The sequence below is a fragment of the Staurois parvus genome, unplaced genomic scaffold (genome assembly GCF_062004578.1).
Source record: "Staurois parvus isolate SC_StPar_1 unplaced genomic scaffold, SC_StPar_1.0 ptg000006l, whole genome shotgun sequence".
Lineage (NCBI taxonomy): Eukaryota > Metazoa > Chordata > Amphibia > Anura > Ranidae > Staurois > Staurois parvus.
In genome coordinates, this window is record NW_028317802.1 from 6,638,536 (window position 1) to 6,664,193 (window position 25,658).

Genomic DNA, 25,658 nt, shown 5'->3' on the forward strand with positions numbered 1-25,658 from the left:
CACTGTAGTTGTTGAATAATTTTTCTCTAATCACAATTTTTGTTCTTAGGAAAATGTGCATGGAAAAGGCAAATAGAAGAGTTTATTTTTCTTGGAAATCACTTTAATGTGTACCTGTGAGGATAGAATAAAGGACGGTGCGTTTGCTGGCTTGAGGTGCGGAATCTTAACATGTCATCCAGATTTTGGCTTCTTTGTAAGCCACTGACTTTAAAGTGAACCTGTATCCATATCATGCACATTAAAACACTTGCATATTCTGAACAAGCAGTAAAAGCACAATAAAATAATCCCTCATGCATCTCTGCATATCTAATTATTGTGGGAAAAGCTATTTTCAAACTTCACAAAAAAAAAAAAAAATCGAATTTTTTCCTATTAAAGGCAGATCTTGACAGGCTGATAGAAGTCATACCTGATTTTAACCCCCTGAGAACATCCTGTTGGATGAAACGCGTCAGTGAGAAGTTACAATGCTGACGCCACACAGCTGCACGATTCCTGGTCGGGAGCGGCCAAAAATGTAAGCTGGCATATTTGTGTTTTACTTTATCTGTACACTTATAGTACTAACTATACTAATAAATACAACACTATGAGAACTATTCTATGCTCTTGTTGAGCCTTATTTTGTTAGAGTCTGCACAGGAGGATGTTCTTTACACACTGATTGCTGTAACAAGCTGCATACGTGCTGGTGGAGTTTTACAGGCGTTTGTGCTGCTGTAGTGGCAGCTGAAACTTCTGGTGAGTTTGCAATTCACTGGGAGACAGTGGTGGTATATATTCAAACGCATTGAGTTGTAGGCAATCAAGTGCACTTTTTGGAGGTGGTGGATAAACACCTATTGAGCACTTTAATTTAAAGTTACACCGAATTGCATTTATGGACATTTGATATTATTTTCATTTTTTTATTATCTTTTTACTTTCATTGGTCATCAAGCGCTGCACATATTGTTTATTACAGTCCGTATACTACCTTATTGTGCCAGCTGCTTTATATTGGCAAGGAGCATGGATGTTTGTTTTTTATTTGATTGGTTAAATATTTTTATCATGTTGGATATTTTTGAAACAAGGGCAGGAAGCGTGCCCAATAGTGATAATGTTTTTAAAATTAATACTGAAGATGATCAAATGCATGGTATGTTTATCCGTGTAAAAAATCTGATGACTGCAGAAATTAGATCTGGGTGGGATATATCATTTTTAGAAAAATATATCTCTGACAAAATGGTTCCGCGTTCCTTAAGATGGGATATCCCACCAGATAGGGAAAGTAAAAACGATGATAAGGAGTGGTTCCAATTCTTTAATAATGCTGGCATAGGCCTTCTAAAGTTTTTGATTTTAAGAAAAAGAGAAAAGCTATTAGCTATTGATGCTGAAATTATTACAATCAAAGAATCTTTAGAACCTTATAAAAATAAGATTATAAGAAAGAATCTGAACTCTTGCAAAAGGTTCTGGAAGAGACAAAATTGGAACGACGTAAAAATGGAAAAAAATTCTTAAGGGATCATCATGACTATAAGGAGGGGAAAATCTTTAAATAGCAGGAAGAGGTTGCTCTAGCTTCGACACAGGAGGAAGTATTCCATCCCCCTACAACCAGAGATTTGAATCCACCAGCAATATAGGAATGAGACCGCTAGATCCGTACAACATAGGGGCCCATTCATTAAACGTAAACATGACCCTGCCAATAAGAAGAAATCTGTGAGGTGGTCTCAAAATAATTATGACACTGAACAAACTGATAATTCATATACAGCTCCAGTGTATAATCGTTATGAACCTTTATATTCATTGATAGATGAACAGGTGGGGGATAGGTAAATCTATGGACACCCAGTAGACTCACACTTTCAACAACCACCCAATAGAACGGAACACTGGCAACAAAATTGAAGACCATCTGGGCCTTATAATAATACACAGTATAGACCCAGGTTACCTTCTTTCCATCGAGACAATCATGCAGGTAATTATTCTGGTTCTCAACCTCCACAAGGATTGAAAAATTACAATCACAGATCCTGGTCTGAAAACCAGAGACCATTTAATGTTTATAGAGAAAATGGTACCCCCCGGAGAGGTACTAATCAGTACCATTCAAATAACCCCTCCCAATATTCTAATTATGTCACAAGTCCATCATCAAGTAATCCCCATTGCATTAACCAACAGAATCATAATTTTTTAGGGGAGAGGACAGGAAGAAAGAGAAGCACTACAGAAAGAGGGGGAAACAGGGAGGTAGAAAGGCTATCAGAAAACAAGAGAAGAAAAATATAGACCCCACAGGTATTTTCAATTTAAGCAAGATACAACTAAAAGCAGAGGAAGTCTATACCTTGAGTAATGGGTTTAAATTTGCCCCACAATCCAAATTGAATAAATTTCAAATATTTATCGACCTGCATCGATTTACTAGACATATTTCTCTTAAAAAACATTTTATACAAAATCCTATTTTGAAAATGAATGTTAATGCTTCTATTTGTACCTGATTTTAAAGCCTTTGTTGAGAGGAACGTTAAGGATGAATAACGTCATATGACAAGCAGCAAAAGACAGGACTGGATTTCGCAATTGGCACTATAGGTATGTGCCTACAAGGTGCCCTTCCTAGAGGGGTGTCAGTGCCCTTCTGTATGAGCATGGGATGATCATGTAGCAACCCTAATCACTCTCATGTGCTGAGAATTCATCTGGCAGAAATGCCCCTCCTCCAAAAAAATCCCTCAGCTATACATACTGTTATTTTGAATTGTTCTCTTTATATCTTTATAAAAGCTTTATTTTAACACATGTGAGAACAATTAACCGCTTCCTGACTGCCCTATAGCAGATATTTTGCTACAGGGTGGCACGGGTGTGCAAAATCAGGCATATATACGTGATTTTGCATTGCCGGGTAGGGGGTGCGCACGCCCAAGGTCTGTCAATCACCGGGTCTTGGTCAGTGATTACTCACCGGCGCCCAGTGATTCAAGAGCATCTCCGATGGGGAGGAGAACTGTATGTAAACAATACAGTTCTCCTCTCTGTCAGCTCGTGCACACTGTTTTGGATGGCTGTGCACAGCACAGCCATCCAAAGCAGTGTGCTTACAGTGCAGCACACATACACAGCACAGAGTAAAACAGCACACAGAACACAGTTAACCCTTTGATCACCCCACATGTTAACCCCTTTCTGCCCAGTGCCATTAGTACAGTGTCAGTGCTTTTTTTTAGCCCTGATCACTGTATTGGTGTCAACAAACAAAAAACAGAAAAATATCTGGTACTCAAAATTGTCTGTCTTTTTTTTTATAGCGCAAAAAATAAAAAATGCACAGGTGATCAAATACCACTGAAAGAAAGCTCAATTCGTGGGGAAAAAAGGACGTAAATTTAATTTGGGTGTAGAGTTGCATAACTGTGCAACTCTCAGTTAAAGTAACGCAGAGCCGCAATGCAAAAAATGTCCTGGTCAGGAAAGGGGGTAAATCCTCAGGAGGGCAAGTGGTTAAAAATGAAAGGTAAAAATCAACTTAAGCACTTGACCTCTGAAATGTTTTATCTCCTTCATGACTTGGCCATTTTTTGCTGTTCAGTACTGTGCTTCTTTGACTGGCATTATACACACACATGTTTGAGCTTTGGTTTAAGGTGCACACCCTAATGCAATAGCTTTGCACACCTATGATTGTTGTATATCTCACTATTTATATTAATAAAGTGCATTATATCATAGCAGTGTGGCATTCTAATGTGCCTGCAATTATATTTATGGTGCATTGTGTTGTAGCCGTGGGCTGCTACCTGCTGTAGTCTTGCTGCGGCATAAAACACAGGCGCAACGACAAGTGATGCAACCACCTAGCAATACTGTAATACTGTAAAGGGGAGGGGGGCACTACAGAATTCTCTGCCTATAGGCTCCTGAGATGTAAATCTGCCCTGGCTAAAAATGTTAGTGTCAGGAATCGACAGCTGAGATGGCCAGATCAGCGTAAGTACACAAGGAAACTGAGACCAGACTTTGTATAGTAAAGTGAATTTATTCATAGAAAAACAAAAAAACATCCACACACCAGCAAGCAGCATACATAAAAATACAAGTGAACTACAACCATATAACCAAAATGCCTAATTGAGCAATAGAAAGCCTGCAAACTAATTATATAAAATATGTACAATATATACAAGATGAGGAGCACAGGTCACAGTGATTACCAGAGATGCAAGGAAGGGGGAAACCAGGACTGGGAGCAGGAGAAAGGGAAGCAGATATAAAGAAGTAAGGTGCAGAATCAAAGGCAAGAGAAAAATCAAGAGCAGAAGCAGGATAACTGACAGCAGCATCAGATTTAGCATGGCAAGCAAAACACTGACGCAAAGGGGGTTATTTACTAAAACTGCATGGTGCAAAATTTGGTGCAGTGCTGCATAAAAGCCAATCTGCTTCTAGGTTGTACTGTCAAAGCTTAACCACATGCCCTCCAGAGGATTTGCTCCCCTTCCTGACTAGGCCATTTTTTGCTTTATGGCGCTGCGTTACTTTAATGGACAATTGCGCGGTCAGCAATGTTACACTCAAATTAAATTTACATCCTTTTTCCCATGAATAGAGCTTTCTTTTGGTGGTATTTGATTGTCTGTGCGATTTTTATTTTTTCCGCTATAAAAAGAAATGCAGACGATTTTGAGAAAAAAAACAATATTTTTTACTTTTTGCTATTAATCATGTCCAGTAAAAAAAATTAAAAGATATAATTTTGTCATAAATTTAGGCCAAAATGTATTCTGCGACATGTCTTTGCTAAAAAAAAATCCTAATACATGTAAATTAATTGGTTTACATGAAAGTTATAGCATTTGCAAATGGGGGGTTTTATTTTTCATTTTTACTAGTAATGGAGGCGATCAGTGACTTATAGCGGGACTGTGGCGGACATTCCCGACGCTGGGGGGAACTGACTTGGTGTCACTGACATCCCCAGTAACACCAATCTAGTGTTCAGTGCTAATAAAAAGCACTGACACTGTACTAATAGCACTGGGCAGTAAGGGGTTAACATGTTGGGCGATCAAAGGGTTAACTGTGTGCTGTTTTACTAAGTGTGCTGTGTTAGTGCTTCACTGTAAGCACACTGCTTTGCATATTATAATTTTTACCCGGAGTCTAGCTTATAAACTAACTCATCACAAGCGTGAATTAACACAGTGGCTAAGTGGTTAGCACTTCTGCCTAGCAGCACTAGGGGCATTGGTTTGAATCCCTACCACACTCCAAAGACATGCTGGTAGGTTAATTGGCCTGTGTATGAATGTTAGGGACCTTAGATTGTAAGCTCCTTGAGGGCAGGGACTGATGTGGATGTATAATATATATATATATATATATATATGTAAAGTAATAGTATAAGTGAGTAATTTTTACTATTTACTACTAAAAAGTGTGAGCAGTACTAACATTAGCTTTTAGATATTTTTGTGCATACACAATTTTTTCTTTCATTAGTTTGCACTGTTTTAGGGTGATTGCACTAAGGTTTTCTCACTACTATATATATGTAAAGTGCTGTGTAAATTGACAGCGCTATATAAGTACCTGTAATAAGCATATGATGAAAAATTGTATAAGCAGTATCAACTTTTAGTAAAAAATGGTTGCCAAAAAAATAATTATAATCAGAGCAGAATAAGCAGTTGAGTTTGTTTAAACATTTTACATTTTCCTGTTTGGACATACCCCTGTCTAAACTATGAGCCTCTCTATTGATTATTGAGGTCACCTATCTCAATAAAGAACCAATAGAGAGACACGAGTAGGAATGCTAAGTATGACTTTTACAAAACTTTTACAAGAAAAAGTTGAGATCTCCATATAACTTCAGCTGCCCATATCTCTGGATCTACTGAATGTTTTGACATGTGGTTTTCACAGAAGAAAACCTCCGCTTATGTATTTTTTTTTTATTATTTTATTATTTTATGCTCAATTTGAAGTGTCCAGATTTAAACGTTTCCCTCCCAGCTAGATTTCAACATTCATTAATGTCAGAATCACATGTTTACCATAGAGCAACGTAGTGGCTTCTATCACCAATGTAAAGGTTCTCATTGTTTTCATACATATTTTTCTCCATACGGTCTCAAGTCTGCATATTTTACTTGGCGAAGGCCTATCTATGCCTGTGGGGCAGAACGCTCTATGCCTGACAATGTGGCTCAGACTAGGCATTTGTGACAGCAGGAGGGGGAGGAATAGAATGTATAAAAAAACAATTATCTCTATTCTAAATTTGGAGACATTCTGTTCTGCCGTGCTGTCATATCCTGGCGGTGACAACTTGGATTGGTGGCTGACACTGATTGGCAGTAAAGCCTGAGCTGCCTTGAACAGACCTCTGTATGAAAAGCATTGAAGAAAACAGCCAGAGAGCATTTTTCAGCTTCCTGTCCCTTCAAACTTTCTTCCTCGGTCCTTTTAACTACAGCCTAAAGCAAACTTATGCTAACGGTGCTTCATCTTATGACAGAGCTGTCCTATTTCAAATTCTTCCAAAGCTGCTGAAATCACTTTAGTATTGTGCTCCATCATGGCTGTCCCTGGGCTACCACTGACCGTGTTTTTTCTGTGAAGTTGCAGTGTCACACTTGTGAACTTTCGACTTTAAAGGTGAAGAGAGATTTCTATGTACTTTTATCTGGTATAAAAGTGCACATGCTGTCACTCCTTTCAAAGATTTATGGAATCCTGCAGGAAATTGTTCAAAAACTTCTGTGTTACAGTCTCGAATCTTTTAATGCTCCAGCGATGATATTGCATTGTCTGCCTGGGAAAACATTTTACTGGTTGAATAAGAACATTTTCTTGAAGTTTTAGTCTTACCAACACTTATATATTGTAATCCATGCTATAATCCCTAAAATTACACATCGGGGTCAGCCTTAGAGCGATGCCAATCTTGATCCTTTTTGTACTGTCTCTATCTTTTTTGTTAGTATGCATTTCTTATAATTAGAATAATGGATATAATTATAAATATAAATGGATAAAATAATGGAAAAAAAAATCATTTTTGGAGACAGAATACAACAAGCTTTAAAGCAGGCAGGGCTATTTTTAAGCCCAGTGCTGCCTTACGCACACTTGAGCGATGACACTCTCTTCCTACAGGATAAAATTGAAAAAAAAAGGAAAAAGTAATGAAGATACTCTTCATTACGCATAAAAGTGCACTAAATGTGAAAAAAACTGATACCAGGTGCAACTTTATAAGCCAAAAAACTGCTTTTCCATTTTCCATCTAATGTTTTTTTTAAGTACATGCGCAGTGCAATGTATGGTTCCAGTCCTTTACTGGCACCTGTAAGAAGAATGAAGTTGGGAGAAAGGACAGTATAACTCCAGCATGCATGCATTAGAGTTGCCCAAAGAAAGAAGACTCTGGATCTGGAAAAAGATGGGGAGATGAAAACAGTTGTGAACAAAGAGATGAGGGGGAGTGCATCGCATTGCTAGAGGAAAATATACTAGCGGGTAAGGAATCTACAGCTGATTTAGTTCTATTTTAGTTCTATTTAATCTACAGAAAACATAACTTCTTGCTTAATCATGGCCACAAGTTCTGTGGAGGCTTTGTCAGCAGAATGATGAGCATCAGGAAGTTCATGGAAGATGCCTACTATGTATAAATTTCAGCTTTACTTTATTGTCTATTAAAAAGGACTGGGGATCCTATTTCTTTTAAATGGGTAAAAGAAATAGGATCCCCTGTACCCTGGCTTTTTATATGTCCTGTATACTTCAAAAGCAAGATCTCTCTGCCATAATGCCCGACTCTACTCCTGTTCACCTGGATGTTTGGGGCATTGTGCCCACCTTTGTTCCAGCTCTTCCAGTTCTATTATTAAAAACATAAAATATTGGGGGTCAGGCTCCTCCCTCCACCATCCCTTTCTTGTTTTCCCTCTATTTCTTCTCCCTTTTCTGATTTTCTATCTTTTCTTGGCCCTCATCCTAAGGTTTTTGGACTGCTTATGTGTATATTGTTGCAGCGCTGAACATTTAAACAAAACAGATCACGGGGATCCGACAGCCACTCCATATTCCCAGCTGGTCAGTTGTTCATATGTTTTACATAAGCGAATCTTATGTGGCATTTTTGTAACACTACAGTTCTTTCTGTACGTTTTTTATAATATAACTTTTACCATTACCAAATAAAGTACTTTTATTATACTACACTATGGGATATTCCTAATGTTTGCTCTGTACTGAGCACTTTAAATCCCTCAGCGCCTCTTCCAGTCAGTATCCCGGTACCTTAAAGAGGCTAAATATCTGGAAAGACTAACGCATCCCAGGACCCTGAGGAGGACCACCCACCCCTAGGCTGTATCGTCATCCATACCCGAGGGACCTCTTCACACCAGGGATACTATATAACAACGCGCTTTTTATTAGCACATCTGGTAAGTGCGCACTCTGTACATCAATTACATCATCCAGAGGAGAATATATACGCATTTGGATTCTATATAAACTTTTGGAAGGTTGTACCTGATCCTCATACATTTTGGACATTTGGATACTTCCACGCATGTCATGATCATGCGTTTTCTATATTCTTATTTCTAGTGTATCTTCAGCGATACATCTTGTCTGATCACTCCACATACATACATAATGCATTTTTGCTGTATATGCGTTTATAAAACACACAGCAGGTCTTTTGTTTAAATGTTCAGCGCTGCACCAATATTTATTTTTTGTTGTTTAGAGGCATTGTGGTTTACCTTTTAGTGGGTTCAGCTGCTTACTCTATCATTCAGATTTAGCGCTCGCTTTATTTTATCATTTTCTATGTGTAGATTGTGTTTGATAATTTATGGGCTCCCACTTTGTTCCACTTTGGCAGCATGTAGAGGGACCCTGCACCATGATCATTACAATAATTGTTTTACCTTTTTGGTGAATAATATTCTGTTCATAGCTTTTGCCCCTTGTGTGGGAAAAATATTTGCTGTTAATTCTTTATTAAAAAAAGCAATAAAAAGAATTGTACTGAAAAAACATAAACTAAATAGAAACTCCAACAAGGAAATTGAGAACCTCTCATAATGATCACAACATCTGTGCAGGCCTAAGTACTTAGTCACAGAGATCCTATCTTTAAAGTGCCCAAGAAATAATAGAAATCAGGTCAGTCATGTGCTATAACTCTATGTCACATATCAGTTTTTGGTGGACTGACTCTTTAAAGTGATTGTTTCTTTGGCCCATGCAGGACAAAATAAAACAGGCACTTAATTTCCCCCTTCCCTAGCAGCACACAGTATTAGCAGCACCTTTACTGCTCTCCGCTACTCTGTTCAGCCACTGGGATCTTTGGTGCCTCCTCATTGGCTCAGCCCTGTCAAATGGGGGGAGGGGACTAAAGATTTGTATAAGCCCTCTTTGTGCTGCCCCCTCCTCTGTGCAAGATAGATGAACAGAGCAGAACAGGAGCAAAAAAATGTATATACCACTGAGGATGGGTTGGGGTTAATTTGCACTTTTACTTTGCCCTCTGTGGGCAAAGGAAATGACTATTTTAAAACATACACTTGTGTAGTATCTCTGTCCTTGCTCAGATCAGTCACATTGCTATATAGATCAGGCGATGAATAGTTAAGGTATAAAAAACATTCCCTTTCATACTTAATGAGTTGCTATGGGGAAAAGAAAGCACAGGGACAATTTAAAGTAGACTTAAAGTAAACATGTCCCATGGGTGATAAATAAATCATTATGAAAGTGATAAACTGACACACACAACTGACACGTGCTTCGAAAACAAACAAATAAATAAATATATAAAAACCACTTCAGTGTATAACAATTTCATGGGTTATTCTTAAACACAGACAAAAAATGCAACAGATTGTGCAGAAAAATCTTATATTACAAACAAATGTATTGTCCCCATCTGCAGTAAAATTGAATTTACATTTACACACATTATTCTATTGACCTTGAAGAAATAATATCAATGCATGTTTATTTAGACTGTGGTGTTTGCTTATAAGAAGCAAATAATGGCTGTTAGAATGGAAAAAGCAATAATAAAATTGACTAATAACATTGGCCAATCAAATGTTATTTATTGATTTAGCAACTTTGGGCTCTCCTTATATATAGCTAAAAGGGCTGTTGTGCAAAACACCTATTATTCATTTAAGAATTTATTTACAAATTACTGTAATCACATGTTCAAATGGAAATAAAAGAGCCTCGATGTTTATTAAACACATTAATCATAAGCTGTAAAGGCACAGTCGGCAATAATCTGTGGTTAGCACACTATATATGTGGTCTTTGGGTTTGTGTTTTACCATAAGACAGTAATAGCCAATCGCTACTATTTTTTCACTGCTAATTAGAATTTCCTAATTTAGACCCCTATTATTAAATAGAATATATAATGTTTTGTGTATGCTTTTAATATTTATTATACCTCATTAATAAAAAAAACCTTACAAAAAATTAAGTCAGGTAATTGTATCATATTGTAAATGTTTTATACTTGCATTGAAAGCCAAAGATTTGAGCTCTAGGTTCCTTTTCACATTTATTTGTCCATTTTTAGCTGTGCAGTTTGAAAAACATCTGCTGTTTGTAGTGCTTCATAATTCAAGGAGTGACCCACCACACTTCCTCCCTCTCCTTTCCTTTGTGAGGACAATATGTTATTTAATCAGGGAGAGAAAGTCTGAAGGCAAACAGTTCCTTCTATGCTCTCTGATTTGAAAGCCCATAATGCTCTATAAATCCAGTGTCAGGGGTGCACTCTGCATATAATATTTATATGTACAGTAGATATAAAAAAGTGCAGCGCTCATGCAGTGCACATGAATAATAACTATATAAATATACGTAAAAAAATTAAAAGAGCAAAAAAAACACTATGACTTAAATGATTAAGTCCCAATGCAAGAGAACATAGTGAAAATCTTTGAATGTGATAAGGATCTTCAATCACTTGGATAATATTGTATCTCCAGGTGTAACCTTTATCACCCCACTCAGTGTGAAATGTCCTTAGGTGCAATCATAGATGGTCAATGCAAAGGTGATCAAACACATTCAGGTGCAACACGTGTCACCCCACTCAGTGCTCAAGGAAGGCTTACCAGATATATTTAACTAACATGCTGTAGAATGGTCAAATAAGGCGTGCATATGATCAAATGGCAATCGCTCCAAGCTCCTCCACAGCCTCCAAACACGAATCAAGTAACGTTCTTACACTCCACATAGATCACAGATGTTAAAAGTATGATGGACATATACATAGAACAATAGAGCTTCCCATAGTATTGCACTTTGGTTTTAATGAACATTGCTAAGGATTTTACACAGCGGGAAGCTCTTTTGTTCTATGTATATGCCCATTACACTTGAAATCACCCGCTGCATGCTGTGTGAATATCTCTTAAACAATGCAAGTTTAGGAGATATTCACTGTACCTACAGGTAAGCCTTATTATAGGCTCACCTATAGGTACTGTAGAAGTTAAAAAGTGGACTTTACTTGCACTTTAACACCTTATTATACATAATTATCCTTCATTTACTCATTTTCTTTATATTCTTTTTTTATTACTTTCACTTTTACTGATTATCTGAAGTTTATATTGTGTGTGTGTTTTTTTTGTCGTGCAAACATGAAACAAATACATAGCATTTAAACAACACCTTCATTTTGTTTGCAAATTACTTTGCTACGTTTCATACTACAAATATATTTTAGAGTCAAACTTTTTTTGACTCTTTACCTTTTGACTCTTTTGGGGTTATTTACTAAAACTGTAGTGTGCAAAATCTGGTGCATCTCTGCATAGAAAGCAATCATGATTCCGAGTCCACCAGTTTTAGTAAATCTCGCCCTTTAAGTCTTTTGACTTTTTACCTTTAAAATGCATAGAGAATTAAATCCTTGATGGCACTACAACCACAGGAAAGCCCTATTTTTCACCCAAATATAATATATGCCTTACTCAGGTAATAAAGTTATTGCTACATTATTTATCCTATAGTGATAATGTGAAAATGGCTCCATAATTTAACTGGTTAAGAGAGTCCTATTTAACAAACAATATACAACATTGTATATTGCCATATCTGTAGAACACATTTAAACAATCAAGGTCAGTGGTTTAAAAATGTATATAGTGGTGCGTTCTTTATTAACAATAACCTCTGTTATTATCGAATACATAAGGAATCCTTCTGTCAGACTTTCTAGTTTTTTAAGCTTTGACAACCCTTTTTTTCAAGCCTCTTTTGATCGAACCTTCTTGCACATTGGTAGAATTCTCTTGTGACAAACAGGAAAATGAAATTACATGTTCCTATATGGTAGAGCAAGTCGAAACAGTAACTGGATTAAATAAAATACCTAACTAGCCTCTTTTCAAGATGCTAATGTAATTATTTGTGCTGATTGTTTTATTCTTGGTAAATTTTGTAGCGCTTTAGTTGTCACTGGGTGCATTAAACACATCATGACGTAGGATACACTTACAAATGTCATGTTACCTAATGTGTACTTTCAGTTGTGCTAGGGTATCCAAGGTTCCATGGTATAGATATTGTCCTAGATGCCTTGTTGCAAAACTACTATACCACCAGCTGTTTGCTATTACTAACTAAACCTAAGCTACTCACCTAGTCTTGGTTGGGTCATCACCCCTTCCACCATTTCACCACCTGCCATTTTACTTAAAAAGAATCTTCACATGCTTACACCCCCCCCATTTTCTTTCTTCCCCCGCTTTCCGGTTGGTGTGTTCAGCAAATTCCAGATACTCACCCATCCAGAGGTTCCACTACTGTCCCACTGAGATCCTCTAGACTCCTGCTACCACTCTGTTCCATGCCACCATGTTATTTTTTAACATCATAGAGGCTTTTCTGGGTTCAACTGGAGCAACTCCTGATGAGGTGGGCTGGGCATGCCCTCTTCTCTTTTGTGAATGAAGGGCTATGCCTCCTGGATATGTGACGTCTTATGTCTAGGCAAATTATGTGCTTGAGGGGGCAGGGCCACATTTTTTCTATAGAAAAAAAAGTAAATAAACCAAAAGGATATTCCTAATCATGTAGAGGAGGGTAGGAGGAGTGGAGAGGAGGGAAGTACTTACAGAGGGTAAAGATCTGCTTTAAATTTCTTTTATTATTCCCTCTTTACCTTCTTCTTCACTTTTGCATGACTGTTGTGTCTCTCCATTTCTTTGCACCCGTTCTTGGTTTCTGTACCTTCTTTTCATACATTTGCACCCACTTTGTTCTCCACCACTGAAAATCCTCCATAATGCTAAACCCAACTTATAGCCGCTTTTGATTGATCCAAAATATACATTCCATAGAGATCGTACCAAATAGTCTTGGCTTTAAAATCTCTCCGGTGTCTATCAACAGACTTTCAAAAGGTTAATTTACATTCAATTATTTTCAGCAGCTTTGATCAAGCGTAAAATGAAGCAGATAATAATTGGCCCAAAGCAAACTCAGGTTCTTCTATATTTTATTAGGGATTTTTTGTTTATGATCTTGAAATAAATATAGTTTACATGACATTTTCTGAAAAAGATAAAATAAGGAATTGACACAATATAAATTAAGAGCCTGACTGCAGGAAAATGAAAGATTTAGAATGTGTAAAACTAAACATCAGTAAATAAAAATAACAGCATACTACAAGAGGAAATGTATGTATAATAATGTACAGAAGCAAACAAAAAATTCTGCTAAGAGATAAATCACCCAGATGCTTCTAACCCCATGAACAAAAATTGTCATGGGCTTGAGTATGATGTGGAAATATTGCAGTGAGTCCTCCCTCCATATCCTATATCACTCCTGAGTCTTGTAGTGATGTAGAGGTCAGACAAAGGCACCTGAAAGAAGTTATAACTCTTCTCCACTATGTTCAAAAATAAAAAGTTAGAATGAAGGTTGACTTTAAATGTTAGGATGATAATATGTAAGGTATAGGTTAGCAATAAGTGATATTTAGTGGGGGAGTTGTGTTTCTGATGGTAAAGTTCATTATCTGCAGCAAAAACCTCCAAACCTCCACATCCAAATGCCTTGTTTTAGGCAAGAGCTAATGTATCTCAGCTAATTACAATCTTTTGTGTTGTTTACTCCATATGACTTTTTCATGTGTAGTTTTAACAACTGATAGATATATTCTTACTAGTTTTTAGTCACAACAGTAGTAAGTACCAAAGTATTACTGATTTAGATAAAGGACTCAACAACTAACAATCCTAACAATACTCCTCTTTTATCTGCCTCTTTTCAGATCAATAGGTTGCATAACCTGGGAGCTGCAACCTAGGTCATGTTGGTGGGAAGTGCCATTCTAGCCTGGTCATACAACAGTTGAAGGATCTCCCCATGACTGTAGAGCTTGTCTTCAGGTTTCCGACACAAAGACAGCCTCATCATCCTCATGGGCCCCTGCAAATGGACTTTGCTGCAACATTCATTTGGAAGTATCTCTATTAATAACTACACAGTATATACCTGGGTATATGTGCACAATACCACCAGGACTCTTATCACGCCCTTTGCTGATAATACCTGTTTTAAAATTGATGTGTGCACTGTTTTTAATCTCTTCTTATATAAAGATTGTATTATTTCTATACTGATGTGCATCTACACTCGCCGGCCACTTATTAGGTACACCTGTTCAATTATATAAATAAAGAAGCAGCGCACCGGAAATTATATAAAACAGTAAGCTGCAAAACCTAGCCTATAAACTTATAGGATATACAAAACTTCAAAAAAATAGGTTGCGCCTAAATACATACAAAAGTGTAACAAAAAAGTAAATAACAAAACAATAAGAAACAATATTTTAAATCAAAATAAAATCCAGCAAAAACGAAAAAGTCCAAAAGTTCAAATAATCGATAATGTCCAAAATAATTCATCACCAAGTAAATCCACCACCAAAAATGGTTAAATAGAACTCACCAGAGTAATATGCCGATTGTTGAAAAACCAGCATATAGTACTTGTTATTCTGGGAGAAATGAATAATATGGTGACAACAACACTGAAGAAATGAGGGATGAACTCCAACAGATGATGTGCTGCAAAGTTGAAAATCCACTCCAAAGGTGATTTAGTATCCAAACTGAGAGATGATCAGACCGTCACTCAAAAGAAAAAAGCGAACAATCATGGTGCAGTATGTTTTAAAAAGCATCAAACTTTAATGAAAAAATGCACTTACAAGCAAGGTGCCCAGACTGACACCAGTATAGACAGCATGTGTGATGAATACAGGCGACTCAGACTCAGCCAAACATGCACATGCAATGTGCAGACAAACCAGGAGTATTCTGAACCTCACATCCAAAGGCACCCCCCTAAGCTTTTTGTCATCAACGTCCTCAGGGAGCTCCGCTACCCCCACAGGAGCCACAGGTTGCATTGGGTCCTCCGTTCTTACCTTGACCTCTATAAAGAACTCTGTGCCTCTGAAACCTTGGGTATACAAGTTAATAGACACAGACTGACAACCTCAGGGTCACCCTGGAATGAGCCTCGAGACTGTGGAGTATAATGACAAAATATAATGGGAATATGAGTTTTCAACAATGACAGAAGATTACAATGCTGAACACTTTTTGACATATACAGTTACGTACAGTATATCAATGTAGTAGGAGTTCTGGTTCTGGTAAGTTCAGCATAAACTGTAGCCTTCCCCTCTGGAAATGAGCAACATAAGGTGACGGTGAACTTGGTATCAATAGAATAATGGCTAAGTTGCCTTGAGAAACTTATGGTGAGGAGGCTAGGGCTTAGGCTATAATTCAATAACTGCAAGGTAATGGTAAACTCATGATTATGCAGTATAAAAAGTACGCTAACTTAATCCTTAAAGTAAGTCTTTGGCCAGCCACGTTCGAGCACTTGAAGATGTTGGTGTACTACAGGAAATAGTTTCTGCAAAAAGGAAACATGTTGTAGAACACTGGTTTTCTAAGAGCACTGAGTGGAGAAGTGTCCAGCAAGGGGTTAATTATACAAGGTATAATATTAGATATCTCTCAGAGATAACGTTCTGAGCAACAGGACAGTTGCAGAAAGTAATGGGTAATAGGTGATGCCTTTAAGAGGGATAGTGCAGTATGGCCTTCCAGTGAATTTTACTACGGACTCAGTCAATATGTCACAAAGGGTTAATATCCACTCACCAACTCTATGATACTGATAGTAGAAGGACTCCTTTTGTGAGGTCCCCTTTAAGATGTGAATGATTCCAGATGAACTTCTACAGTGATCAGACAGCGATAGCGCTGTGATACAGCTTCAACTCTTCACTAGGCTTGGCGGCATCATGGCAGGAATCAGCAGGTCCAGAATGCTGGAGGCACTGGTACTAGGCCTCAAGGTGATTCCCTGGCTCCCGTGGACAGTGGCACAAACATAGACTGGACTTAGCAGATTGCAGCAGCTTTCTCAGTTCTCTGGAACTGGCAGACACTGCCTCTCATGTCATGCACAGTCTTCCAGTGTATATTCCTCCCAGCCTCTCTCCCAGACAGGACCTTCTTTTCTACACACTGCAGCATCCCTCTCGCCGTTGACTCCACAGCAGAATCCCTCTCTCCATTGACCCTGGTTTCCCTGACTTTTAATTTATATGACCTCTCCTGCACACAGGCATGCTGGATTTTGGAGCTTCCTGTGTCACTGGTGATATTGGAGCTCGTTCTGGCCGGGACTACATTTTCCATCATCAGTGTTCTAAACAAAAATGAATCAGAATCCACAATGTTCCATCTTGTGGCAAAAAAGGGAACGTCACGCAAGAATGTTCACTACAAAAATGCATTATTAAACCTGCACATTTTTGTTACAATGGGTTTTGTTACAATTGCATAGTAACTGAAGAACTGCATATTAAAAAAATAAATTTTCATCTATCAAATAATATTTCACATGGGGATCATACCTGGATCGTAAAAAGTAGGTTAATCACTAAATACTACACCTATCCGGCAATTCCCTGTTAAAGAAATACATTTCTCACTTAGTACTAGGATCCTGTGGATAGCTAACAGTCAGACAAACTACCTTCTGCCAATTCTCAACTGTATCAGTATCTCTGAAGGCTGCTATACTTCTGGACTGCAGAGAAAGTTGGTAAAAATGAATAGTCTGGGTAGATTATTTGGCTCCATGTGCCCAAATGACTATCCACAAGGTACATTGGAGGTGGCTCATGGACTAGGCTGCCTAATTTTCTGTAGCATGGGAACTGGCCTGGCAGTCCAGGAAAGATTAAAGGTGCAGGAGATCCTGGCCATATTCAGTGCATTCATTGAACTGGGAGTGTTTAATTCAGCAAGATACAGTATACTTATACTTAATCCCTACTAATAAAATACGTAATACTGTACCTATACTAATACTAAAATACACAAATGTTTATGCTTGGGAATCAGCTTCAATGACAAAACAAAGTATTTTGAACCATACTGATTTCAGTAACAGGGCTGGTTATCCATTCACATAATAAGTAATGAGGATGGTTAATGATATCTAACAGTAGGCCTATGTTTTATTAATGGTGCCTTATAGCCCAGTTAACTGGATGGGTCATTAGGTGTCCCATGGCTGCTTAGTTAATTATGCTTGGTAAACATGGCCTTAGTTCTTAGCATATAAATCTGATTTTACAGCTTGGAGTTCAACAAACATGCTGAAAGCATAACATTTCCCATTTCAAACACTCAGAAAATATTCTATGCATATGCTTAAGTCAAGCTTGCGTTATAGAGAGTTTCCATCTTTTATGGTTGCCTTACATAATGTTTAAAAAGACTTCACAGTTTTGTGGCCCATGTCCATAAGATCTACGTACCTACCAGCCTTGTTTAAGCCATGCCTGTGTAACTGTTAGCTAGTGAAAGCTTGTCCCAACACCTAAATATATCTGCTAGACATTAGACAGAGAACAGATAACATACCAATACTTTATTAAATAAGAATAAAATCAACAATACTGTATAACGAATGATTCCAGTCCCAAAAAAGATGATAAGCAATATTTAGACATCTCACTCATATTGAAGCTGGAGCTGATTACATGTTTTATAGGCTGATATCATTTTGAAAGTAGATTTAGCTTCTATAGTGAAATATTTATTTTTTGTATTGTTATTCATTAATGTGTTGGAACTTTTTCTACCTTGTTTAGTAGCAGGCACTAGGAAATTCTTTATATATTTATCATAGTTACATAGTTTGAATGAAAAATTATATTTTCTTTATTCCTAAAGGCAATTGTGTACTCTCCAGAATCAACAAACATTCTACATTGTTATTTATCTTACAGATAATATTAGACTATTACACTTTCTCACGCTGTTAGTGTCTATTTAGACTGGTCCGATGCTTTGTGGTATGATATTTTGCATGTTAATGTGCATTACATATGCCAGCCTATTAATTTTGAGTGGGCTGTAAAATCACTGTATTGCATAATTTAATATACATACTCTTATTTTTTTTTAACATTGTATACTGCAACATACAAATGGTTTACATTTGGGCACTACAGTGCAATTGCATTGCAGTGTGCTGTCTAAGTGCATTGGAGTGCCTTTCAAATGAATGGCAACACACAAACTTGCTTTCATTTGTGTGTTGTGGTGATGAGCAATTTATGGCAATTTTCTTCAGCACAATAGTGTAAATAGGTCCTTATAGTAAATAACCCTTTCAGTATACAGATGTCAAATTTCTTTTCCTCTATTCGTAAAGTGTACCTCGAGTTACTATATGAGCCATTTACGTATTTACCCATCCGTGATTGCCTCTTTTCAAAGATAAATAATATTGGTTCAGCTATTTTTTTTCTCATAGTTGAGGTTCTCCATTTCTCTTATTAATTTAGCTGCTCTTCTCTGCACATTTTAGTGATGCAACATAATTTTTATGAACCGGTGCTAAAAACAGAACTGCCTATTCTAAGTTTTTACGAATTCTCTGCCCACCCTCCACCATTTTGCCTAGGTGAGAATGATGTGTTTCTGCTGCCTCAACCTCCTGGGTTTCCTTGCCACATATCCCAGGAAGCTGCAGGATTAGGGGGGAGGCCATGGGAGAAGTTGTAAACATAACTGAACCCAGAAGAGGCAGTCAGCTTCTGATACCTAAAGAGAACCGATCACCTGATCACTGGATCACAGCAGGACAATGCTGGATCTTCGGCACAGGTGAGTTAATTTAAGGACAACACTGCATAACAGGTAAGTAGGCCAAAAAAATTTAGAGAAGTAACTGAAGTTCCTCTTTAAGATTGTGATCTACAAGGGCATCCATATCTTTTGCCAGTCTTACTAGGTTGTATGATGCATACATGTTTCAGTGCAAAAATCTAATGTTATCAATGTAGTAGCCTCCCTCCTAGATTGTAAGCTCCAAGGAGCAGGGCCCTCAAACCCCTCGTGTATTTTATTGTATTTTTACTGTACTGTCTCATGTATCGTCTCCCATTGTAATGTACAGCGCTGAGCAAACTGTTGGCGCTATATAAATGCTGTGTAATAATAATAATAATAATAATAATAGTGTTTGACTAAGAACATTTTGTTCTGCATGTTGTATTACATTTTATATACAGCTAGCATAAATACCTGAATCAGCCATGTGTATTCACCACAGCAGCATTTAAACTAGGAAAGGGTGAAGTATCTCTAGAGCTAATCTAGCTCTGCTTCATATGTGTGTGCTGACAGGGAACATGCTGACAGGAATAAGGATCAGAGTGAGCAGAGCTGATGGTTTATCAATATGTTGCAGTTTTCCTGAACAAATAAAAGCAGGGTATATCAGGGTATAACAGTTTTATTGGATAACTGTTATCTTGTATAATAGTTTTCACCACTGTTATCCAAGATTTTTTTCTATTCTGTTTCAGTATTGGTTGGCATTCCAAAGTAACTGTAACAGAAAAAGTAGTTGTGCAGTGGTGGTGCAAGTTATTAAATGTTGTCAGATAAGACATTTCACATGTTTGTTTATCTGTGTGTCTGGGATTCATCTTTAATATTGACAATTTGTATGTTTACTTGTTAATGAATGTTTCAGCTAGCCCTTGAAACAGTTGTAACAAGGACTGCTACAGCTATGGTGCTTGAGTAAACACTTCTGTAAAAATCTATTTACCTTTACCTCTTTGGGTACCTATATACATGCAAAAAAGAGACAGATCTACCAGTTACCTTATAGATCACCACACTATCACAAAAGTTGGTTGCTTTTACTTTATGTAAAAGACAAACTTTTTGAGAACCTGTCTGTAATAACAGTATAGCAACTTGCTGATTTGACAAGATCCACAAACAGTTCAACTTACCAAGACTCAGAGGTAGAATCACATGTGATTTGTTATTGTGTTATAGATACAAATATTGATTTTATTAATTTCTTGTTAGGTAAAAATAATTATCTCCAAATCTCCCTTACTCGACATGGACAGGAACAACACTGAGCCAGTAGCAGCGTGGGACTGGAATGTGCAAAACAGAGGGGCATGCACACAAAAGTAAGAAGGCACAATACACAAATAAATTAGAACAGGCTGTTGTGACAGCACAAAATTCAGAGTTTCCTCCCTTATTTGGACGATGCTGAACATTATTACAAAACGTTAACCTTTTTTGCTGCAAAGTCTCTGCAAACAATAATACAACAGTCTGGATAAAAGTGCACAGATGTGTCCCAAAGGAAATAAGTGAATGGTATATGTCAACTGTGATTGGTGGGGAAAAAACTCACTGCTGCCATGGTAAAAACACATCGGTTTGTGGAAAGTATGAACAGGAGCCAGGCGCTGTGCAGTTTTGTGATAAAAGTAATACACCTTATATGGAGGTGTGCCTTTAATAATTCATATGGTAAAAAATAAATAACCAGCCTGTGGCTTTAAGAAGTCAGGTTCCAAGATGGACGGCCCGTCCGCTCAGAGGGAAGCAGTGGAGTAGAATACCTGTCAGTGCAGGGACCACGTGTACCCAACGTCCCAGCGTCCTGGATGACGTCACCACAATGTGGAGAGACGGAGGGGGGGGGGACTCTTGCTGGAGCCGCATCAAGTCTTGATAAAGCGCATGTGCGCAAAACATGTTGTCCCGGCAACCGGCCTCTTCCTTCTAAAGCTGTGGCTCCAGCAAGAGTTCCCCCCCTCCATCTCTCTACATCGTGGTGACGTCATCCAGGACGCTGGGACGTCGGGTACACGTGGTTCCTGCACTGACAGGTATTCTACTCCACTGCTTCCCTCTGAGCGGACGGGCCGTCCATCTTGGAACCTGACTTCTTAAAGCCACAGGCTGGTTATTTATTTTTTACCATATGAATTATTAAAGGCACACCTCCATATAAGGTGTATTACTTTTATCACAAAACTACACAGCGCCTGGCTCCTGTTCAAACAATAATACAAACCTACAAATTTGCATCCTGTTTTTAAACATACCCCTTTGCTGCCCATTTGTGGCAAGAAATTTTAAAGAATTACATCACTCTACTGGCAAGCATAAGTAAAGAAAAAAAGTTTTCTTAGACACTATATGAAAAAAGTATATAGAAAATTCCAGACAGCTCAGCGTATCCAAGCTTTCAGTGTGAGATGAAAGGTCCACTTTAAAGTGTGCTTAAATGCAAATTGGCGTGAAGATTCAAAGGATGTCATTTTGGCTGCTTATTCTTGTTTTACGGTCATTCCCTGGAGTCCCCTGTATTACACTGTTTGTACAGTTAAGCCTCCCTGGACATGAAAGCACAGAATCAATGGACTGTCTAAAAGACAGCTGTTTTATCCTCCATTTTATCTGTTTTATTTTTCTCTTCTGCTGTTTCTCTATAGTAAGGCTGTTGGGCTGCAGTAGTAACATGAGATTGCAAACTAATTATGATTTAACATGCTAACACAAATAAACTGATATATATATATATATATATATATATACACACAGGAGGTATAGAAAATAATCACCCCCCTTTAATATAATCACATTTTGTTGGTTTGTAGCCTGAAATGAAGACCATTTTTGTTTTATCCAGCTGTATTTACTTAGTGCAACTTATAACATCAAAGATAAAACACCAACATGTCAGAATTATTTTTTTATTATTCAAAAACAGAATCATGAGTTGGAAAAAGGATCACCCCCTCCTAAAAATGAACTCAATCAGATGTAGCTAATCACCTTTTCAATGGCACACAAAGCCAATTGACTTTCAGCTGTAGTCAGCTCTGGCAATTTTGATTAGCTCAGCATGAAAAGAGCTTTCCTGGAGCATTTCGGTCCCTGGTAGTGTAACTGAAGCAAACAATCAACTATGGTTGGCAAGGAACTGCCAAAAGATCTCAGGGAAAAAATTGTGGACAGGTGCAAGTCAGGAGATGGATCCAAAAAAATGTCAAAGGCTTTATCAATGCATAGAAGCACAATGAAGTCCATGGATCAGGACGTCACTCCAAACTAGATGAAAGAGCCAGGAAGAAACTGGTCAGAGAAGCTACCAAGAGGCCTACAGCAACTCTCAAGCAGTTTCAGGAATGTATGACAAAGAGTGGTCATTGTGTGCATGTAAAAACAATATCCCAAATTATCCACAAATGTGGCTTGTATGGGAGGGTTGCAAGAAAAAAGCCAATCATCAAGAAAGGCCACATGCAGCCATGACTGAGCTTTGCCAAAGTGCACCTTGAAGATTCTGAGGCCACATGGAAAAAGGTGCTATGGTCAGATGAGACTAAAACTAAACAATATGTCTGGCAGAAATCCAATACAGCTCATCATCAAAATAACACCATTCCTACAGAAAAGCATGGAGATGGTAATATCCTGTTATGGGGGTGTTTATCTGCAGCAGGGACTGGAGAACTTGTCAGCATAGAAGGAAAAATGGATGGGGCAAAACACCATCACATTCTTGAGGAAAATCTGCTGCCCTCTGCCAGAAAGTTGGGACAAAATGGGACAAAATCTTGTATCTCTGTACGATGGAGAGACCCACAACCTCCATCCATCACCCAATGGCTGACAAAAGTAGAACAAAATAACATAGAAGATCTAGTTCTATCTACACCTAACCAGCATGAGCTTTACTCCAGCATGAGGACCAAATGGAAAATCTTCCTATTTTTTGATGAAGGCACAGCCCATGGCCGGATCTAGGGGGGTGCTGGGGTGGACTGCTCCCCCACAGATTTCAGTTGTGCCCCCCCAGACTGGTGAGCTCCTTCCCCCCAATACCCACACTCAGAGCTGGGACAAGTGAAAGGGAGTCTGGAGCGGTTAAGAAAGGGACAAAGAAGAGAGAGCAAGGAGGAGCGGTGCTATGCTGTGCCCTCTCCTCCTGTCAGAACAGCGCTGCTTCATATAGCTGATGACACAGGATCACTCCGTCCATCGAGCTGAGTTTCATTACCTGTATTCTGCTCTACAAACTGCTTTCCCTATCTCTTTGCCCTGCTGGCCCCCCTGTACACTGCACTGTTGAACTTGCATCCCCTTCCCCCCTGATGTTTTTTTACTGCACCCCCACCTCAGACAGGCTAGATACGGTCCTGGCACAGCCCTCTTAGACCCACATTCACATATTCCAAGGCTCAGGCAGCAGGCTGCAGAGAAAGACCATTTCCCTCTTTGTGAGAGTCGTAGCCTCTCTGCAGTGGTCCAATGAGCCACTTGAATGGTGGCATTTTTTATTATTTTATGTTAGAGTGCTTAGTATGGTAAAAGCTGCACTCTGTAGACCATTACTCTTAGATCGAGTGAAGCAGCCCAGGGTCTCCAGCAGTCAAACACTCCACCTGCACTGTGCTCCAATTAACAACACTCATGCTACTTTCCAGTATGCCGTACTTTAATGCATTTGACTGCATAGCATTTAAGAACATGAGACTTCATTTGGGATTTAAACTTACTTCATCACCTGACACAAGAAGACCACGGTGCCACACTGTAAAGTGGAAGACAACCTTACCCTTCAAAGTCAGAAACAGTGGGCAGCCACTGTTAGGCAATCAGGAAGTGATACTGCCACCTCCTATATACCTTTTTTTTCCAAACGGCAATTTATGATGGAACTAATGTGCTGCAACCGAGTGCCAAATATTTGGCTTGCAGTTGCAGAAAGCCCCATTGAGTTGAATGGACAGGTTTGATAAGCAGTTTTATCTGTCAACTTGACATGTCTCTTTAAATTTTCCTTTGTGTCACAGTCACATCATGTGTACAGCCCCCTCCATCTGTATTTTAAACTCGTGGATATTCAACAGGCTGATTTCATTGCCCAAGTTAAAGAGGCCTAAGGAAGTCCAAATTAAGAAAAAGTACAGATAAAATAGCAAGCAAAAAAGTTGAGATGTATATTTACTGTGTATTTCAAAACAGGTTTCAGAAAACTAATTTTAAAGTAATTGTAAATTATTATTATTAAAAAAAAAAAAATAAACAGGTTTATACTTGCCTGCTCTGTGCAATGGGATTGCACAGAAAGGTACTAACCTCCTCTTTTTGGGTCCCCCGATGGTGCTCCTGGCTCTTCCCTTTGCGCGAGTGCCCCTATAGAAAGCCACTCTCTATTGGGGTACTGGTCACTGGCTTTGATTGACAGCAGTGGGAGCCAATGGCTTCTGCTGTCACATCAAAGCCTGTGAAACCTGGAAGTGAGGGAGACAAAAGTCACAGTACTGGATGAGGGTTCAGGTAAGTAAAAGGGGCAGGGGTGAGGTAGGTAAACCACTGATGCCTAAACATTTTGTCTGCAATATGGTAAAAAAAAAGTTCAGGCTTCATAACCACTTTAAAGGTTTTCCTCACCATGACTAATGTACATATAAAAAAATTAAGAACATTATTACACTAGTCTTTAATTTCTATTTTCAATTTCTATTTTGTTTAGAAATGCAGACCAAAAGTTAGGAACCACCATCTGTTCTACTACTTTGCAATTGCCAGTCCAACTTGAATATTCCACCTACAGTCTTCCAGTAGATGCTGACACTTTTTTTCTTTGTCACCTACTATGGGCAGCACAGTGGCTAAATGGTTAGCACTCCCACCTCCCACCTCGTTGGTTCAAATCCCAGCCACAACACCACCTGCCTGGAGTTTGCATGTTCTCTCTGTGCCTGTGTGGGTTTCCTCTGGGTACTCCGGTTTCCTCCCACACTCCAAAGACATGCTGGTAGGTTAATTGGATCCTGTCTAAATTGGCCCTAGTATGTGTATGTATGAATGTAAGTTAGGGACCTTAGATTGTACACCCCTTGAGGTTTAAGGACTGATGTGAATGTATAATATATATGTAAAGCACTGCGTAAATTGACGGCGCTATATAAGTACTTGAAATAAATAAATACTATAGAGTAATTATCTCCCTCTGGTTTGTATGACTGCATTCTTATTTTTTGTTCCCAGGAACCTGACAGTAGTATACAAATCAACATCATCTAGATTTCTAGTTACATTTCTAATATTGCACAAATCATAAAAATACATTTAGCACTGTCTGATATGACCTAGAATACACTTCATCAAACCTTGCTAAGAATA